Source organism: Camellia sinensis, chromosome 2 (assembly GCF_055761805.1).
Source record: "Camellia sinensis isolate YWXY chromosome 2, ASM5576180v1, whole genome shotgun sequence".
NCBI classification, from domain to species: Eukaryota; Viridiplantae; Streptophyta; class Magnoliopsida; order Ericales; family Theaceae; genus Camellia; species Camellia sinensis.
The window spans coordinates 32,812,150-32,832,064 of NC_138962.1; the positions used below are offsets into that span (position 1 = coordinate 32,812,150).

Here is a 19,915-nt window from a genome sequence, read left to right on the forward strand (position 1 = left end):
ACGTCACGATAGAAGGAAGGGTTATGAGCGATTGTTTGCTGATTTGCGAAAAATCCAGTTTATTCACCTACAACATTTCGGAGACGTTTTCGAATGCGTCGTCCTTTGTATCTGCGAATTTTGAATGCCATCGAAGCACACAATCCATACACTACTAGAAAAAGGGAGCTTTAGACATGGAACTTTTTGTGACGGTTTAAAATGGTCGCAAAAAATAGGCTTTTGCGGCGGTAAAAAAATTCGTCGGGAAATCATTTTTTTGCGACGGTGACAGACTGTCGCCAAAAAAGGTACTGGAAAATCTCCGGCATCCAGGTAACCCTCCTCTCCTCTCCCTAAGCGCCCGTCCGTAATATTTCAGTTCTCTCTTGAGCCCAGCCCTAATTTCACTGTGTCTCTCTCATGCCCACCCTTCACTCTCTCTCTCTCTCGCAACGACAACAACACTGGCATAGGCAAATCTCCGGCATCTAGGTAACCCTCCTCTTATCTCCTTTCTTCTCCTCTCCTTCCCCTAATATATCAGTCTTCTCTCTCGCGCCCAGGGTTTAGGATTGTGTTTGAGCCCTTCTGTTTTGGACATTAGTGTTATGGCAAAATCATTGTACCGTCTAAAAGGTGAAGATGATTTTCCACCTTTGTTAAATTGATTTTGGTGGGAAGGGAGGGGAAGGGATGCTCTATTTACATCGGCATAGTAAGTACGGATAGAACAGGATCTGCTAACAAACCAGCCTAATCTTGAGCTTTCTGCCATTGTGGCTCATCTTAAATTGCTTTACATTGAGTGATTGTCTATACACACACACACTCTCTCTCTCTCTCATTCTCTCTACTCTTTCTCTACATCTATTGGGAAGTAGGTCTTGGATCTCCCCTATCTCTCCCTCTGTCTCTACATTTATTGTAGATTGTTTTCACACAGTCTATTCAACTTCATTCTGTCTTCAATCGTCTCAAAAGTTAATTAAACAAATTCATACATTTCTTTCGTTTTCTCTTCGGATCCTGTTCTCCTTGAGTATCTAAAATGTTATGATTTCTCATTGATTCTGATGTTAAGTCACTACTACTTGTGCCTTTGCTAGCTCAATTTCTCATTTGTAGCCTTTCAAGTTCTATTGAATTTGAGTAGAAGTGGAGCTTTGATATCAATACATGTTGATCTACTGTTTTGCTAAGCTAATTCTGAGGAATTCTATTGAATCCCTTAGGAATTTATTGGGTTTTTGTTTTTATTGCATAAATTCAATCAGGGCACTACATTGCGCTTCTAGTTGGGTTTTAATGGTGTTGAATTATCATAATTAGTGTAGATGAGTCCGGTAAGAAGTTGTTTTGAGGTGGTTTACATCAGTTGCTTGTGACATTCTTGGTATGCTTGTAATTTAGATTTGATCTGAAGCTATTCATGTGTGTTTGGATTGATTCACATTCTTTTAAGGAATGTATTGAGGTTTGTTTGTTTTGAAGTGATTTTAATTCAATTGGTGTTGATTTATGGACAAATTGGTAAGCACAAATTTGTTTGTTTGTTTGTTTGTTTGTTTGTTTTTTTTTTTTTTGGGGTCCCAAAATTTGATGGTGTTTTGCAGGAGGCTGTATTCTTTTGATTGTGTTTTGGAGGCAGATCTAAAGATCTCAAATCATCAGCAAAGCTGGCGGCGACACTAGCTTGGAGGTTTGTTCCCAACAATGGCAGCAGCCTTACCACTAATGATCTGGTTACTTATGTGCTTATTTCTATGTACAATAAACGATTGGTTTGCATTTTTGAGACTTGAATTTTGGAGCAATTTGGGTAATAGTGGATATATTTTGCATTCTTACACAACATGCTGTATCACTTTCATGTTATTACTCTTGTGGCTTCCTATTTTCTTGATTAGAATCTTTAGGTGGTCAGCATCCTTTTTTTGATGTATAATTATGTTGATAACATTTTCTTTGCTTCTATATCTAGTGGTGACCACAACTATCTCATTCTTTTTATTTCAGGAGAGAAATAGGGATGCTAAACATCATGATTCAGAGCTGCCAACTCTGCGTTCACTTAAGCTGTGGTATTTTCTTAACAGGTTGAAACAGGTAATCTTCAAGATGCAACTTTTCTTAATGCTGTAGCGAAGGTGAATAATTTTATTGATATATAGTACTCTTTCCCTAAATGTTCCCTTATGTTATTTACAATTTTCCACTATAGAGTAAAAAAGTTACAGATCAGATTACTTGAATAAACAAATTGAAGCTATATATTGGGCGGAGTATCTTTATAATTTATTGAAGGGAGGCAAAAGAAAGTGCTGTCAACTAATGGAATAAGGATTTGTTTTATTTATTATAAAGTATTTTGGCTCAAATGATAGAAGAGTAACTTTCTTATTTGTCTACCCATTTTTGAGAATTCTCAACCTTTACCATCAGAGATAATTTGGACCGACCAGCCCAGCTCCATAGCACTTAAATAAATAAAAAATCAATAATTCAGTCATTTCAATTTCAATTCCACAAGTCATTCTTTGATAAATCAGATTTATGTTTGTTTTGTTTTTGATTTGATTCGATTTAGAGGATACATGCTTCTTATAAATTTCACTTGTTATCACTTGAATAAATTGTTTAACAGCCTTTTTCTATGTTGATTTTTGTATCAGGTTTTGCTCCTTGTTCTTTGACCTTTATCACAACGATTTAATTGATATTATTGTTTTGCTTTTGCTTTATTATTATGACTAAGCCATCTGATTTCATTGTTTTTATTGAATAGATTCCAGTCATCAAACTGAGATTTCCAACTCTAAAGCAGGTATGGAGCTTCTTGACATCATTCTAACCAAGGTATATATATCTACCGATGAATATTTTGAAGCAGAGACAGCGATGGTTGGCCAGGTAAATAATGCACTTGATGTGATGAAACTACATGATGGTTTTTCCCATACCTAGGATTGAATGATGTATTTGTTTTGTTTGTTGAAAAGCCTTATTTCACCATAACTACTTTGTTTATGATGATTGTGCCTGTTTTGTACATAGTCACTTTCTTGCGTATATGCTATTGAAGCATTTGATGAGGCATCACTCTGTGACACATGCTTATTATATATGGTCAATATTGCAGCTTATGGATGCATAAGCTTTAAGTTATATTTTCGTGGATTTTGTATTGCATTTAATGGAACTTAATTATCAATGATATTCCCTCTCACTTTTGTATGGCAATAGCTGCTGGACTTGTTTCTTGGCCATGTGTCACGGGCCAACTCCTTTAGAGGCGCAGCAGATCAATTTTTCACCCGTGTGGCGCTCAAACTCCACCAAGTTTAACCCCGCCATAGCTTATTGACAAATCGAGTGTTGATGGTCTCACCCGTTTGAACATTAGGGCCCAATGCTTTGTCAAGCAAAATAACTTCACAAGGAAGCTCCGTCTTCATCCGGATGCCACAAGTAGGCCTAACGCCTCAAGTGCACCAAGCACGGCATAAGTCGCTTCATGGCACCAAGCTTACCTCAAGCAAGGTGCTCGTCTAACTTAGGTTTATGTTACCAAGGTGCCTAGCCACACAACAATGTGTTAACGAAGGCCTTCGACTTAGCCAATAAGCCAACATTGCATGTTGGGTCTTTAACAGCATCTCGAAGTGTCGTGGGGTCAAGCATGCCTCAATAGATGCATATTGGATGGCCACTTGGTCATGCGAAGCCCGCAAGCCACCGAGGGTCAATCTCTTGCCCACGACGTATTTTTCGTGCCTACACGTGTGTTAGATTCCGCTTAAGGCCATTGCGCACCTTAGCGTTGCACCAACGTGTAGCATGAGTAAGGCAACATCTCAATCCATAGCTTGCTTGTAGCATAATGTAGTCCCTCAATGGACTTAGTCAATGCATAGCTTGATGCCTTCATTCGATAGCCCACATATGCCGCGTCGCCTTCCAACCGCTTAGCTTAAGCCACGAGATCCCTTCGTGCAAGATTGAACCCAAACCAAGCACTTGAGTTTGTACACGAGGCCTTTAGTGTTGCCTCGATAGCTCATTCGGTCCAAAACGAGTCCCAAAGATGCCATATTGCGTGGCATAATGGAAACAACATAGTGAACCTCTCCCTCGGGAGGCACGCGCAGTGCCTACATTATTGCACCGTCCACAGGGCTCCCAAACCCACGTGGAGACTCTAGACACCCCTCTGGATGCCTAAAGCCCGCCCTTGAGTTGCCCCAAGGTTGCTCACTTGAAGCCCAGTTTGGGCGGGGAGGTAGGTACGTAGCACACCTTGCCCCCTTATATATGCTTGTTAAGCAATTAGCCCTCTAGCATGAGGAAACATCAATATGTCCGAGGAGTCATAATGATTTTTCATAAATTTCACAAGTTGAGAAAAATCATAAAACTTGGTCGGGAAAACACTTCCCCTAAGACCTCTTTCCAGTAAAAATTTCAACTCGAAACTCCTTCATTTGGATGCCCAAACAACACACCAAAAATTTGCACTATTGGCTAGTGTTGCTAGCTGCTACTGTTGCTGGCCGTGTGCTTCTGCTGCTGCTGCTAGTGGCCCGCATGCCTTGGGCTGCTTGGGGCCAATGTTAAGCCATGTTGAGGCACTTCCAACGGCCACTCTTGGGCACTCAAATGGCCACACCACCGCGAGCGAAACGTCACGGAGTTAGCCTTGCAAGGCAACTCGTGACACCATGCCTCTTCCAATGGGATAGGGCCAGGAATTTTTTTTTAAAGCCTAGCTGAGATCAGTATCCTACTTTGATGTTATTTCTATGATAAGCTTGTTTCTTATACTTCTTTATTCTCATAAAATAATATACTGTAGGGACTCTGTCAGCCCATTTAACTGTTTAGACTGACTTTTAATTGCACCAGGTTCTTCAAACAAATGAGTTACCCTGTTGTTATACCGCTTTTGATAATTAGTGCATTGAGGAGTTCTGCATTTTGGTTTTCTAATGCTATATTTTTCACAATGACAGCCAATGATTATGTTATATTTTTCTAATGCTATACTTTGAGTTTGTAAATAAAATTGAGCATTCTCACTGTCTTTCTTCTCACATATTGCAGGATTCTCATGTTGATTGACAAATGCCCATCTAATTTATTTATGGTCTTCTTCCACAGACATTGTAATTGAATGGTTTAGAAGTATTATATATATATATATATGTTTCTTTTTTGATTGATGGATACTTGTACTAAAGCATATTTTTTATGGTTTTACAGGGTAGTTATGATGCTGACCAATCTCCAATTCTTCTCAGTGCCATCTTTAGTTTTTTGCTTTTTTCTAATTTTTGCTTTGATCACATTAGAGGCTGTTTATCTTATTTACCATCTTTGAATTTATTTATTTTTTTTGTAAAATTTTGCTTTCTATACTCATTATGGTCTGGGAATTGAGAGCTTTCTACCAGCCGCCGTTAACGCTGTTTTTCCTTTTCAATTTTGTTACGGGAGTTAGTATTCTAGGGAATGTACAACACGTGTATATATATTGTATTTCTATTTTTATAATTTTTTTAAAATATTTTTTGTTCTTATTAAAATTCTAGGTTCTGAAATGCAGGTGGAGTTGAATGCTGTGTAGTGGTGAGTAAATGAGATTTAATTGGAAGCATATCATTTTCATAGATTGTTAGTTGCTGCCTTTCTGTTTAGTTCCTTGACTCCATTTATCCATCAATGGTTCGGTTTTTAGTAGTGTTGGCTGTAGCTATGGATGATTTTCAGAATCCCTGCATCCAGGTTAGTTCTTTTGGTGCTTTGATAATTGTAAATTTTAGATGGTTACAATTGATTTTTCTATCTTGTCCTTGGTCCTGTAAATATCAATTGCATGAGTAAATCTGGTTTATGCATTTGTTGAGTCACTTTTAGGTATTTTGCTTTTACTTTTTACTTATATTTTCTACTTTTAAGGATTCATATTGACGAGTTTGGTAGTCCCTGATATATTCTCTGGTTTGGATTTTATGTTTTTTTGACATCAATTACCATGGATCAATGTGATTTTAGTTGTTCACCAGTGTTTTGGCGATATAAATTAACAAACTCCGAAATACTTCTATAAGCAATGGTGAGGGTTTCATTCGAAAAAACTTCATTGAGAGCTAAAACCTTGAGGTACTTGAGATCAATTTTCTTTCCTATAAATAGGTATCCACACTACCAAATATTTGCATCAAATGGCTGAAAATAACTTAGATTCCAAATCAATAGTTATTTTCCGACTTCCAAATCGAAATCTTCTTACAGCCGAAACTATGTGAGACAGATAGGGTGAAATAGAAGCGTGTCATGAGCCTAAGGGAAAATGGTTAGAGTTCTGCTAGATGTAGATAAAGAGGACTATTGGGTGGGAGGATGTAACAAACATAGGATAAAAATGTTGCTGTTTGGAAAAAAAATGTTTTTAGAGTTACAGCCAAACATTGAAAAACAAAATAAATGTAAATTATTTTACATGGAATTATATTTACTGTAAATTATTTTACATCAAAACAAACGGAGCTTGAAACAAATAGAAGTTTCCCTTAATTATGTTGTAAATGATGATTTTTGTTTTTATTTTTATTTTTTTTGGCTTCTTTTTGCAGATTCAATCTTTTTGAATACGTGATGATATCTTCTCATATCGATATTGGAACTTACTGTTGATATCAAAACAAGTTATAATATATATGTTTTGTTTTATTTGTATTGTCGATATTTTTGTTTGTTTTAAATACAAAAATTTGAGTTCTTGAATATAAAAAATTATTCTGTGTGTTTGATTTGAGTTTTTTGAATTAAGTTTTTTAAAAATTGAGTTTTTTTGTTTTCGTATTTTTTTGTTTTTAGTGAATATTTTTTAAATTTTTAATTTTTTTTTTGTTACTTTTTTAGATGCACCTTACTTAGATGTATCTAAAAAATAAAAAATTTGTGAAAAAATATTTTTAAAAATTAATAAATACATAAAAATATAAAAAAAATGTACTGAATTTTTGTATTTTTTATATTTTTGGTATTTAGTGAATTTTTAAAAGATTTTTTTCAAATTTTTTTTACTGTTTAGGTATATTTATGTTAGGTATGTCTAAAAATTAAAAAAATTGCTTAAAATATTTAAAAAATTCAGTAAAAACAAAAAAAATACGGAAAATAAGAAAGTAGAATTTTTTGAAAAGTGTTTTTGAAAAATGATAACCAAGCATTAGTATTGTTAGAGGATGTTTTATATATTTTTGTAAAGAATATTTTGTTGACAATTGTTACAGGGTACATATATATTATTCTTGGTATGATTTTGTGAATGTGAATGTGAATGTAGATGTGTTTTATTTTAGAAAATATTAATAATTTGTACAGGGAAATAATTAATAAAATATATATTGATTTTATGAAAATAATTTTATTGCGACAATAATAAACCGTCGCTGAAGTAATCATCATTTCCTTACATTTTATTAGCGACGGGTTAACCTATTGCACATGCATATTAGTTCAAATTTTTAGTGACGGTTTAAACTGTCATAAATATGATATTAATTTTATTTTATTTTTTTTGTGACATTTTAGGCCGTTGCTAATAATACTTTTCACGACATTAAATATCGTTGCTAAAAAAGTTTTGACGACGGCAACCAACATCGTCACTAAAAGTGAAGTTTTTTTTTTCCTTTTTTGTGTCAGGTTAAATCGTCGCAAAAACTATTAATTAACCGTCGCTACAAGAAAGTGACAGTTTGTAACTGTCGCAAATACTTTTTGTCACGTCCCCTTCCGCCACTCCCCATTTCCCGTCACTATTTCGTCGCAAAAAGTCTTCTGCGACGGTATGTGGACCTTTTGTGACGTTTGAGACCGTCGCAAAAGGTCCGATTTGTTTAAAAACAAGATGCAGCTCATATTCTTGGATTGTCTCCCCCACAAAATATGACTTCAGCAATGAGAATATTGTCATATGGAGTGGCAGCAGATGCAGTTGATGATTATATACGTATTAGGGAAAACACTGCAATTCAAAGTTTGTAACATTTTTGTAATTCAATAATTGAAATCTTTGAACTAGAATACTTGAGATCTCTCAAACATCAACCGATATTGCTAGATTACTTGCTATTGGGGAGGTTCGGGGGTTTTCGGGTATGTTGAGAAGTTTAGATTGCATGCATTGGGAGTGAAAAAATTATCGAAAGGCATGGCAAAGTCAATACGTAGACTATCAAAAAAATTCAACCATCATTCTTGAAGCAGTAGCTTCTTATGATTTATGGATTTGACATGCATTTTTTGGAATGCCTGGATCATATAATGACTTAAATGTGTTAGATCACACAAGGTCAATACGGTTTCGATTTGATTCACTACTCAATTGTGAACTAAAATAAACGAGTACTCGTTCCCAAAATATTGCCATGGTCTGACTATTACCAGTAATGCGATCTTGAGAGATTGCCAACCAAGATCTACATAAAGTTTTCTCTCTTATAATTGTGAACGCTTTACCACGAGAAACACGAGAAATTTCCGAAATAAAATTAATATCAGTGTTGTGCTCTCGTGAAGTTTCCGACATAAAATTAATATCAGTGTTGTGTTCTGAAGTTTGTGATTCCTCAAACATTTCAAAATTTTCTATAGTTTGAAGCAAATATAGTAGGATACAATATCTAACGCAGACAGTGAAATATATTGTAATGATACACTAAACCTCAATATCAGATAATATACGCTGAAGCTCAAAGAGAAAATAAAAATTATACTAATATTATCAAACTGAAACTCAAAGAAATTGAACATAAGAAACGGATAATATTCACTCTATAAAAATTGTAATGCTATTATCAAACTGCAGCTCACAAAGAAATTGAATCTGACAAACAGATAATATACATTGAAGCTCACAAACAAAATAGAAATTAATGATATAGTGAAATTAAAATATTGGTATATTTTATAGAGCACAACAGCAACGGTAAATTTTTAAAATACTTTGTTACACCAACAATAAGTTATTGGAATTGCTGGTGTAAAACGGCTACTTCTCAACTCAACATTTATATGTATATACAATGTAACTTTTTCATGTTACATTTTGATAGAAATTTAAATTTATATCAACTTTCAATTTATTCGTAGTGCCACAAAAGGAGCCTACCTATTTGAAGCAGTTTGCAGGCCAACCAAAAATTGCAAACCAAAAATTGAAACAGATTGAAGCAGCTATGTATGCGTCGGTCGACCGGTGGGTCAATCGGCTAGACGTCTGGCCGGTTGACCAATGGGACCCACATCCAACGTAAACGCATGGTGAAATGGTAAAATCTCATCGAGATACTTAGTTTGGTGAAACTTTTGCTCCGTTATCAATTTAATATCAGTTTGGTGAAACCATTAGAAAGAAAAAAAAATGATTTTTTTTATCAAATTTAAATCTGATACTTAATCTGATACAACGTTAGAGATGGTCTAATATATTTTTCTTTTAATATTGTTTTTTAAATGTCGGCTCCAAGTTAAGTTTGAGTTTTGTAGTGCAATAATTGCAATTGTACGACAACATTTTCATGTGCCGGCCCGATCAAACCGTTTCAATTATTGATCATTGCCAAACAAGTATTGATCATTACCAAAGATGGTTTGACTTGTTTTTACAATATTTCTTTCATCTAATATATTAAAAGAAAAATGATTGGCCCGTCATTAATGATGTGATGTTTTAGTTTTGGAGTTGTATTTTTTTTTTTTTTTTACTTTTTTAATGCATTAGTGATATTAGTGGTGATGTTTTTAGTGGGATGAATCATTGTTGATATTAAAATTTGCTCTAATTTGAACTAAATAAAATAAGTGAAAAGAGAATGTTCCTATAAAATTTGCTATAAGTGAAAAGAGATTTATAAATAAATGTTCCTATAAAAATTAACAGTGAATGAATCAAAAAATTTTTTTAATGAAAATATAAGGATGGGATTTTGATAAAAATATTAAATGATATTATAGCTTCACTTAAAGTATAAATAGTTAATTATCAAAATTAAAAATAAAATTGACAATAATATAAAGATCTTAAATACAATTCAGTGTGTTTGGTTTGAGTTTTCTGGATTAAATTTTTTGAAAATTAACTTTTTTGGTTTTCGTATTTTTTTGTTTTTAGTGAATATTTTTTAAATTTTAAACATTTTTTTTTTTACTTTTTTAGATGCACCTTATTTAGATGTATCTAAAAAGTAAAAAAAATTGTGAAAAATATTTTAAAAAATTAATAAATACATAAAAATACAAAAAATGTATTGAATTCTTATTTTTTTTGTATTTTTGATATTTAGTGAATTTTTGAAAAGATTTTTTTTATAATTTTTTACTTTTTAGGTGTATTTATGTGAGGTGTGTCTAAAAAGTAAAAAAAAAACTTAAAATATTTAAAAAATTCAATAAAAACAAAAAACATAAAAAATAAGAAAGTAAAATTTCTTAAAAAGTACTTTTTGAAAAGTAGAAACAAGTAAAGTGATTAAAATTTTAAAATTATGAGCTGACTCTTACTTGAAAGTGACCCAATGAATATTAAAAAATAAAATTATATTATAGCATATCATTAATCCTTATAAAAAAAAAAAAAAACAGACTAGTTCTCTCTAATTCCCAATTAGAGAGTGCTGTTTAGCCTTTGTCAACTTATCATGAAGTCATATTGATAATAAGAATTATTAAATGTGTTGGATTAGTTGAGTATTTTATTTATATAAAAAATTATATTGATCGGATATCGATAGTCATGTGATTAGATCACATTTGTGTTAATAATTTATTTTTAAAATTATATTTACCATTAATAAAAATATGATCTAATCAATTAACTATTAATATTTAATCAATGTAATTTTTATAAAAATAAAAGAACTCAACAAGAACTACAATGAATTGTCTGAATCATTAATACAAGTTCTATAGTGAGTCCACAAATGTCCAATAATTCTCTCCAGTTTGATATGGACCGGAGAGAAACCTTCCAATAAAAAAAAGTTGCATGAGTAGAGCAGGTGAAGATGAACCAGCCGACTATTTGAAAACACAATGAGTATTAAAAAAAAAATCATAATGTAGCCCGGTTTAGAAATAGGTTATTTTAGTTAAATTTTTAATTTTTTTGATTATTTTAATTTGGTTAAAAAAATTACATTTGAGATAATAATTGATTTTATTTTTTATTTTTTTGCAATTAATTTGATGATTGTGAGAGAGATAAAAGCGAAATGATTATGATTTGAATGTGACATTTTGATCTCGTTTAAAAAGTTGGCTACTATTTTAGTTGGCTTTTAAACTTTTTGGTTATTTAACATGCCTAAAAAAATTATGTTTGTTAAGTTGATTGTCTTTTTTTTTTATAGTTAATTTGATAATTGTAAGTGAAAAAATAATATGAGTATAATTTAGATGTGACATTTTATCTTACTAACTATTTTAGTTTATTTTGTGTTTATTGACTATTTTAGCCTCTAACCTACTTCTCAAATATCCTTTTCTCTTATTGATTATTTTAACATAAACTCAACTTCCAAAAACTTATTTTGAGAAGTAGATTAAAAGTTGACTTTTTAATTTATTTATTTTTTAAAAAACATGTAAAAGAATAGAGATATGATATGACTTAAAAAAACTAAAAAAAAAATAAAATTCCAACTTAGATGTCAAAATATCATATTAGCATTGATGATACTACAAATGACTTGGACGGGTCGGACTGATTCACGCTCTTCAAGCCTATGTCCGAATGACCAAGCCTACCTGAAGACCTGCACAAGAGTTCAACAGGGAACGTGAAGTTCCCCAGCGAACCCTCCGACGAGCAAGTTAGAGAGAGAAGTGGAGTGTAGAGATGGTGTAGAGATGGTGTAGAGATAGAAAAGCTTAACCTTCTTTTTGTCTTCGACGTCTGCTTATATCCTCTGGTAATCATTTCGTTGTCCCTTCCGACCTGTCACCTTGGCCGAAAGTCTATGCTCTAGCTTACTTTGTTCATGGTGAAGGCGTTTTATCCCGACGGAGAGGGCTTGTCGCAATAAATGCTGTAAGGGGTTTCATTAATGGCGATGTGCAGTGGTAATAACTTTGCAGATCTTTGTCTGCTGATGTGGCTTGCCCTTCTCTTGCCATGTGTCTTGGTGTCATTGGTTCTCATTGCTACGTGAGTGTTGGACTTTAGTATTTGAGATATGTATTGGGCCCTAAGTAGTAGGCTATCATCTTCATGGGCTTACCCATGTCAGTAGTCCCTCATTCCCAAGTGCAGCTTTAGCCCAACAAAGGGAATAATGAAGAAAATGAGGGTTGTGAGAGACCGGCAGGGTAAAGGTCGATCGCGAGGAGTGGCCGACCATGAGGAGGGCCGACCGCGAAGAGTGGTTGAGTGGAAAGACTGACCATGAGGAGGGCCGACCGCGAAGGGTGGTCGAGTGGAAAGACTGACCATGAGGAGGGCTGACCGCGAAGGGTGGTTGAGTGGAAAGGCCGACCATGAGGAGGGCCGACCGTGAAGGGTGGTCGAGTGGAGAGACCGGCCATGGGGAGGGCCGACTCCGAAGAGTGGTCGAGTGGAACAACTGACCATGAGGAGGGCCGACCGCAAAGGGTGGTCGAGTGGAGGGATCGGCCATGAGGAGGGCCGACCGCAAAGAGTGGTCGAGTGAAACGACCGACCATGAGGAGGGTCGACCGCGAGGGTGGCGAAGCGGCGCGGGGCTCGAGAGACAGCGTGGTACGTGTTGAAGTGAAGTGGAATAGACAGGGAAGGGGAAGGGGGCAGTGTATCGTGCTTGCACACGTGGCAGAATCTCGTAGTGGGGGAGGTTAGGCGTTGGGTAATAAGTGAAACGATAGGGTATTTTAGGGTATTGAAAAGACAATTTTTGGCGGACTGTTGAAAATTTTTCAAACTGGCGGAAATTAATTGTGGCCCTTGGAATACGGGCAAGCCTTGGACTTTTGGTATTATCTATTTTACCTACCTTTGTGCAAAAAATCAAAACGTTCCAAGTGTTAACTCATTCGTTGCTAGTGATACACCCTTGCGACATTTTGTAGACTATCTCACACCAGTATCTGAAGCTATTCGCCGACATACAAGAGAGATGACCCAAGAAGAAGGAACAGCCGCGAGGGTTGATCCATTGGGAGACGACGATGCTGTGGATTTGGCAGAACAATATCGGACGGAGAGGCGAGTGGGAAGCCAGGGGGAACAGGTGGGGCGACCTTGTTCGTCCATGGTGATAGCGGCTGTGCAGCCAATCAGCCAGGTTGAGCCAGATCACTGGTATACGAAAACCGACAAGTTGACCGTCACCGCAAAGGAGTTGGTGAGTATACCGGTTCTTCCCAGTTGATGTTTGGACGGACTACAAAGATACGCTGTTGGGAAATGTTGGAAGTATTCAAAAAGGTGTCATATATTTGGTGGCTGCTACTGTTAGTGGAAAGGAATGCAAAATTACTTTAAGGAGTCAAATGTACTTTAAAACTGTTTAGAATTGTAATTTTATGTATTTTATTTCTAACGTTCAGGTTAATGGAGGTGGACGATATAAAAGCTGGGGTTGTTGAAGGTGCTTCAACAAGTGATTTCAGTTGTATTGAACTTGCGTTGCCTAATTTATTTTCTCAATTGAGGTTAAGATACAAACAAAAAAGTATTAATGTTGATAAAATATTGATAAAATATTCCCCCCTTTGCGCACCCAATGCTAGTGGGTTGGTTAAAGTAAATATTTATGATCGGAGGTTAGACAGTAGTAATAGTTTGCAGGCGTGGTTTATTTTCCCAGTGGATTGTCAATGCGAGTTAGTCTATTATGGGAATGGTTATTGTTCAATTAACGACAAACAGGTGCCATGGATGGTGAAGTATCGACTTGAAAATTTGAATATTAAAAGGGGGTTGCGTATTGTAAAATGAAGGGATATCTGAAGTATTCTACGAGTGACATGCCAGAAGATTCGCAAATGAGGACCCCCTCTATTGTTGTGTTATCTAAAAAATATACTAATGATAATGTTGATGTTTGGCATTGCCCTCCAACGACGGCCATTCCGATTCTGACACGGACTAAGTCTGTTGGTTTACCGAAGAGGCGAAGAGATTTGTTGTTAGGAGGTTTTGGGGAAAGTGGTTCAGTTATTCATGAACGCAGAGGTCGTCTGAGTTTGTCAAAGATTGATGTACGCAGAGGTGGTGATGGTACTAGTGATGTTGATCCTGGTCCGTCGATTTCAGAGGTTGGTGTTAGCAAAGAGGAAGTTGATCGTAGAGGATCAGTTGTTATGGATGCAGCAGAATTTTCTAATGTTTTACGAAATGTAATCATCAGTGTAAAAAATAGTGATGTGACTCAAGATGTAATAGTTGATGATAAGGGAAATGTAGTAAGTAAATAAAATTTTGAGTGGTTTCATAAATAAAATTAATAAAATTTTTCATTAATCATGACAGTGGTTACATTAACATCAAACCATTCTCTTATTTTTGGGGACATTGCATCTAACCAACTACTGTCCCCATTTATTAATAAAATACAAGGAATTCCTCCTCTAATAGTGAGATCTAGTTGGAACTTAACAAATACATGGAAATCTCTCTAGCAGCCTACTAAATTCTTCATTAATTCGGTAGGGACTGTTGAGTATTTGATGTCATCTATGACGTTGTAGACGGCGTTTTGGTTGTAGTCCTTGAAGCTTATTCTGCCGGAGAAGTAATTGTGTCATCCGAGGCTTCTGACCCAGGCGGTTTTGCCTGTTCTTGAGGATCCTTTGAGGTAGAGGGAGATTGGGCGGATGGGCCTCTGCTCTGGTTCCTGTTATCAGAGGAAAAAGAGAGTTCTTCGTCAGTATATAAGTTATTGATATTGTTTTTGTGTATCCCTAATCTAAGGAAACCGTCTTCTCTCCAAACGGAGAGACAGCAATTTTGACATAACTTGTACTGAACGAAATTTCGACTTACAAACAAAATATTATTTTCTGCCCATTTTTTTACTTCTTCATTTAAGAAATGAGATGAATTAAAGGGGCTAGTATATGGCGGCCTCTCTCTTTTGTAATGATCCCTCGAAAATGTTTTTAATTGGGGGTATTTTGTGACGTAATCGGTGGGACATCTTTCTTTACAGAGAGCAAAGAATTGTTCCTCCGTTTCTGCTTCGCCAAGTATTCCCCTCCAGAGTTCGTCTCTGTTTTTCGAAGGACTTTTCCCCTTAGCTGAAAATTCTCCCCATTCGACGAACTCGACCTCTTTCTGTATATACTGTCTACTTGCTGTTGAGGAGTAGAGTTTTTTTATATTTGGATGGTAGATCCTCCTGTTGGTTCCAGTGAGATCAAAAAATCTCGGGTTTGAGGTTTGGATCTTCTTTGTGCATTGAACCATGGCAGAGGCCCATCCGCCCGACTGATGTAGTAGACTGGCCGTTGGACCGAGCTGTCTTCCCTGATAAGAGCTGCACTGACTGCGGTGTTCGATACGGCTAAATAAAGGAACAGGGGTTCGCCTGTGATTGCTTGAGAAATGAGGGGGGGTTGGCCATACACTGCTTCAACTGCTGAAAAGCCTCTTCGGATTTGGCCGTCCACTCAAAAGTTTGCCGAAGCACTTTGAAGAATGAGAGGCACTTATCCGTTGCGCGTGAAATGAAGTGGTTGAGGGTGGCAACTTGGCCAGTAAGTCTCTGAACCTCTTTAACCGTTCTGGGAGACTGCATTTCAATCAAGGCCTTGATCTTTTTAGGGTTAGCTTCAATGACCCGTTGACTGACCATGAAACCCAAGAACTTCCAGATCCTACGCCGAAGGCGCATTTCTCCGGATTGAGCTTCATTTGGTACTTTCGTAGGGTGGCGAAGGTCTCTCATAGGTCGGCCAGATGATTTGTGGAGAGTTTACTCTTAATTAGCATATCGTCGACATATACTTCCATGTTCCGGCCTATATGGTGATGGAAGACAACATTGACCAACCGTTGGTAGGTGGCCCCAGCATTTTTCAACCCAAATGGCATCACACGGTAATAGTAGGTACCTCGGTCGGTGATGAAGGAGGTATGTTCCCGATTAGACGGGTGCATCAGAATTTGGTTGTACCCAAGGAAGACATCCATGAAGCTGAGCATTTGATGATCGGCCGTGGCGTCAACCAACCGATCGATGCGAGGAAGAGGGTAGTTGTCTTTAGGGCAAGCTCAGTTGAGGTCGGAGTAGTCGACATAGAGTCACCATTTATCATTGTTCTTATGGACCAGGACCACGTTTGACAACCATCTAGGGTAGTCCACGTTCTTGATGAATTGTGCCTCAAGGAGCTTATCGACCTCTGCAGCAATGAGAGTATTGCGCTCCAGATGAAAGATGCGCTGCTTCTGGCGAAAGGGTCGGAAGTGGGGCTCAATGCTGAGGCGATGAGTTATGAAGAAGAGGTCAATACCCAGCATATCTGAGTGGGTCTATGCAAATACATTGTTGTGTTTGATCAGGAGGGCGGTGAGGTCGGCCTTTGCTTAGATGGATAGTTGGCTGCTGATCTTGGCAGTTTTTGCTGGGTTGGTGGGATAGATAGAGACCTCGATAAGTTCTTCCACTAGTTCCCCTCTAACCAGCTCATCTTCGTCTCTGACATCAAGTCCCTCAATGATCATAGCCTCCTTTAGCTTGACTTCTTTGAGTGAGGCGACATAATATTCTCTAGCCACGGTCTGCTTTCCCCTCAGTGTCCCGACCCCCAGATCGGTGGGGAACTTGATGGCAAGGTGGTAAGTTAATGTGATAGCTTGTAAAGCATTTAGGGCGGTGCGGCCGAGGATGATATTGTAGGCAGAGGGACAGTCGGCAACAAGGAAGGTAAGCAACTTGGTGATTTGCCGCGAGTACTCGTCGATTGTGATGGGGAGATCGATGGAGCCGATGGAGGTCACACGATCACCAGTGAAACCGACCAAAGCGGTTTGGAGAGGGGACAAACTTTCTTCCCCGATCTTGAGTTGGCGAAAACAATTGAGGAAGATGATGTCTGAAGAGCTGCTGTTATCTACGAGAACCCGTCTGACCTTGTAGTTGGAGAGGAGGGTCGAAATGACGAGGGGGTCGTCATGGGGGTAACGAATGCCTGTGCAGTCGGCGTCCGTGAAGGTGATAGGCTCGATCCACTGCCTGGGCTATTTGGATGGTCGGTCTAATGTGATAACTTCTTTGTCTGAGCCCTGCCTTATTTTTCTGAGTTCTGCCCGCTGGGCCGAGCCGGATGGTCCTCCACAAGCAAGCCCGCCGGAAATAACTCTGATTTCTCCAACAGGTAGGGCGGGGTTACCTTGTGCCCGAGGTTGCTGTGGAGGGTGATCATGACCTTGGTTAGGTTGTGCTGGTTGTCGGGGAGGAGTGTGCCGGTGGTTGTTTCTAATGGGTTCAATCCGTTGTCTCTGCTGAGGGCGAGTTTCCGTGAATCGACTGAGACGACCCTGACGAATCTAGCCCTCGACCTGATCTTTAAGGTTAACACATTCTTCGGTGTTATGGTCGTGGTCCTGGTGAAAATGACAATATTTGGATTGATCTCTCTGATTGGAAAGAGTCCGTGATGGTTGGGGCCATTTTAGGGGGTAGTCACGCTGGATCTGATTGAGGACTTGTTCCATGGGTGAATTGAGGGGTGTGTACCGCTCGAACCGGCCGAGTGGTCGGGCTGGTGTCGACCGGTCGGCTCGGGGGGGTCGGTCGATATAATAAGGTGTGCGGTTACTATATTGGGTGTTTCTGGTGTCTGAATCCTTTCTCTTCTCCCTGGTGGTGGCGTTTTTGGCTGCAGGGTCTTGGCGAGCGGCTAGGGAATCTTCGGCGTTCATGTACTTTTGGGCTTTGGATAGTAGGGCTGCCATGGAGGTCGAGGGGTTTTTTGAGAAGGAGAAGAGGAAGTCAGATGACCGCAGACCGGCCATGAAAGCTGTAAGGATGACTTTGTCATCGTTTTTCGCTACTTGCAAGGCTTCAGTGTTGAAGCGGGTAACGAAACTGCACAGCGACTCCCCCTCGGTCTGACGGATGTTGAGGAGTTGGGTTGCTGGATGTCGCTGGCGTTGAGCTCCAATAAAATGGCTGAGGAAGGAGTCACTGACGTACTGGAAGGTGGAGACAGAGTCCACCGGCAGCTGACTAAACCAAAGTCGAGCTGACCCCTTGAGTGTCACGGGGAAAGCCCGACACATAATCTCGTCAGGGAATGCATGGAGGATCATAAGGTTTCTGTAGGTCTCCAAGTGGTCGACTGGGTCCGTCGTACCGTCAAAAGAGTCGATTGTAGGCATTTTGAACTTGGGGGGTAGAGGTTTGTCCCTGATGGAAGCAACGAATGGGGAGTTGGCTGTGGTAGATGGTTTATGCTGTATGTTTTGCATGACCCTTTGGAGTTGGAGCTTCATGGCTCGAAGTTCTGCGTCCCAGAAAGGGATGTTGTCACCACTGGAGGGCAGCGGGGGCTGGACGTTGCTGGCCTCTCCTTCAGGGATCTGTGCGGGGATTGATGACTGTGGGCCCCGAGGTGGCAAGTTTATACCTGGGGGAATGGGTTATAAACCTTCCAAGTTGGGTGGATTAGGTTGCAGGATAGTGTGGCTCGGGGCTCGTTCTTGGTTAGGAGGAATTTCTGAAAGTGGTGGGGGAGGCATAGGAATGTTTCTTTGGAGAAGAGCATTAATCAGGGCTTGGTTTTGCTCGGCCAAGCGGTTAATGCTGTTGGTGAGCTCGGTGAAATATGGCGGTGGGTTATTTGGATTGGAGGGGTCGACTTGATGATCTAGAACATTAGGGTGAGAAGCCATGAATCTAGTCATGACCATACACCTTGGTAGATGGTAGGAAAGGGGTTACTGGGGAAGGGCTTTCGGCGACAATGAGCACAACTAGCACGTGAAGTAAGAGCTTCCCACAGACGACGCCAACTGATGACTCTACAAATGACTTGGACGGGTCAGACTGATCCACGCTCCTCAAGCCTACGTCCGAATGACCAAGCCCACCTGAAGGCCTGCACAAGAGTTCAACGGGGAACGGGGAGTCCCCCAGCGAACCCTTCGACGAGCAAGTTAGAGAGAGAAGTGGAGTGTAAAGATGGTGTAGAGATAGAAAAGCTTAACCTTCTTTCTGTCTTCGACGTCAGCTTATATTCTCTGGTAATCATTTCGTTGTCACTTCTAATATATCACCTTGGCCGAAAGTCTATGCTCTAGCTTACCTTGTTCATGGTAAAGGCGTTCTGTCCCGACGGAGAGGGCTTGTCGCAATAAATGCTGTAAGGGGCTTCATTAATGGTGATGTGCAATGGCAATAACTTTGCAGATCTTTGTTTGCTGATGTGGCTTGCCCTTCTCTTGCCATGTGTCTTGGTGTCATTGATTCTTATTGCTACGTGAGTGTTGAACTTTAGTATTTGAGATATGTATTAGGCCCTAAGTAGTGGGCTATCATCTTCATGGGCTTACCCATGTCAAGCATAGCATAGCATTTCGTTCAAAAAAAAAAAAAGAAAAAAAAAAAGCACAGCATAGCATAGCATTTAACTCTCTATTTATTTATTTTTGTGGTAAACCAATCTGGCTAAACAACTCCTAACATCATCAAATATCTGTGCTAAAATATAAGGAAAAAAAAATAGACAAAAAATCCTTCCGCACAAGTATTTGTTTCATCATAAAGAGTAATGTTCCGCAACATAAAATTTGTATTAAAATTTTTATCAAATATTTTATATAATATAAATCCCGCATGCATATAAAATATTTAATAAGAGTTTTAACAACATAAGTATGGCTAATTATCCTTGTCCCAAGTGGTTGCACGACCTGCCATCAGAGATGAAGTTGTTAAGGGTT

At 38.3% G+C, this 19,915-nt stretch overlaps 1 long non-coding RNA gene across 3 annotated transcripts; it reads left to right on the top strand.

Annotated features, from left to right (window-relative positions):
* The first annotated feature begins 331 nt into the window (after positions 1-331).
* LOC114261168 (uncharacterized) lies at positions 332-6,796 on the top strand. Of its 3 annotated transcripts, XR_014350479.1 has the most exons (7): positions 332-474; positions 1,596-1,681; positions 1,999-2,088; positions 2,768-2,892; positions 5,083-5,144; positions 5,242-5,763; positions 6,615-6,796. It is a non-coding gene; the product is annotated as an uncharacterized LOC114261168 (long non-coding RNA). The 3 variants fall into 3 exon arrangements; XR_003628868.2 differs by lacking the exon at positions 5,083-5,144 and having other exon boundaries at positions 5,585-5,763; XR_003628866.2 differs by lacking the exons at positions 5,083-5,144; positions 6,615-6,796 and having other exon boundaries at positions 5,242-5,545.
* The last annotated feature ends 13,119 nt before the right edge of the window (positions 6,797-19,915 follow it).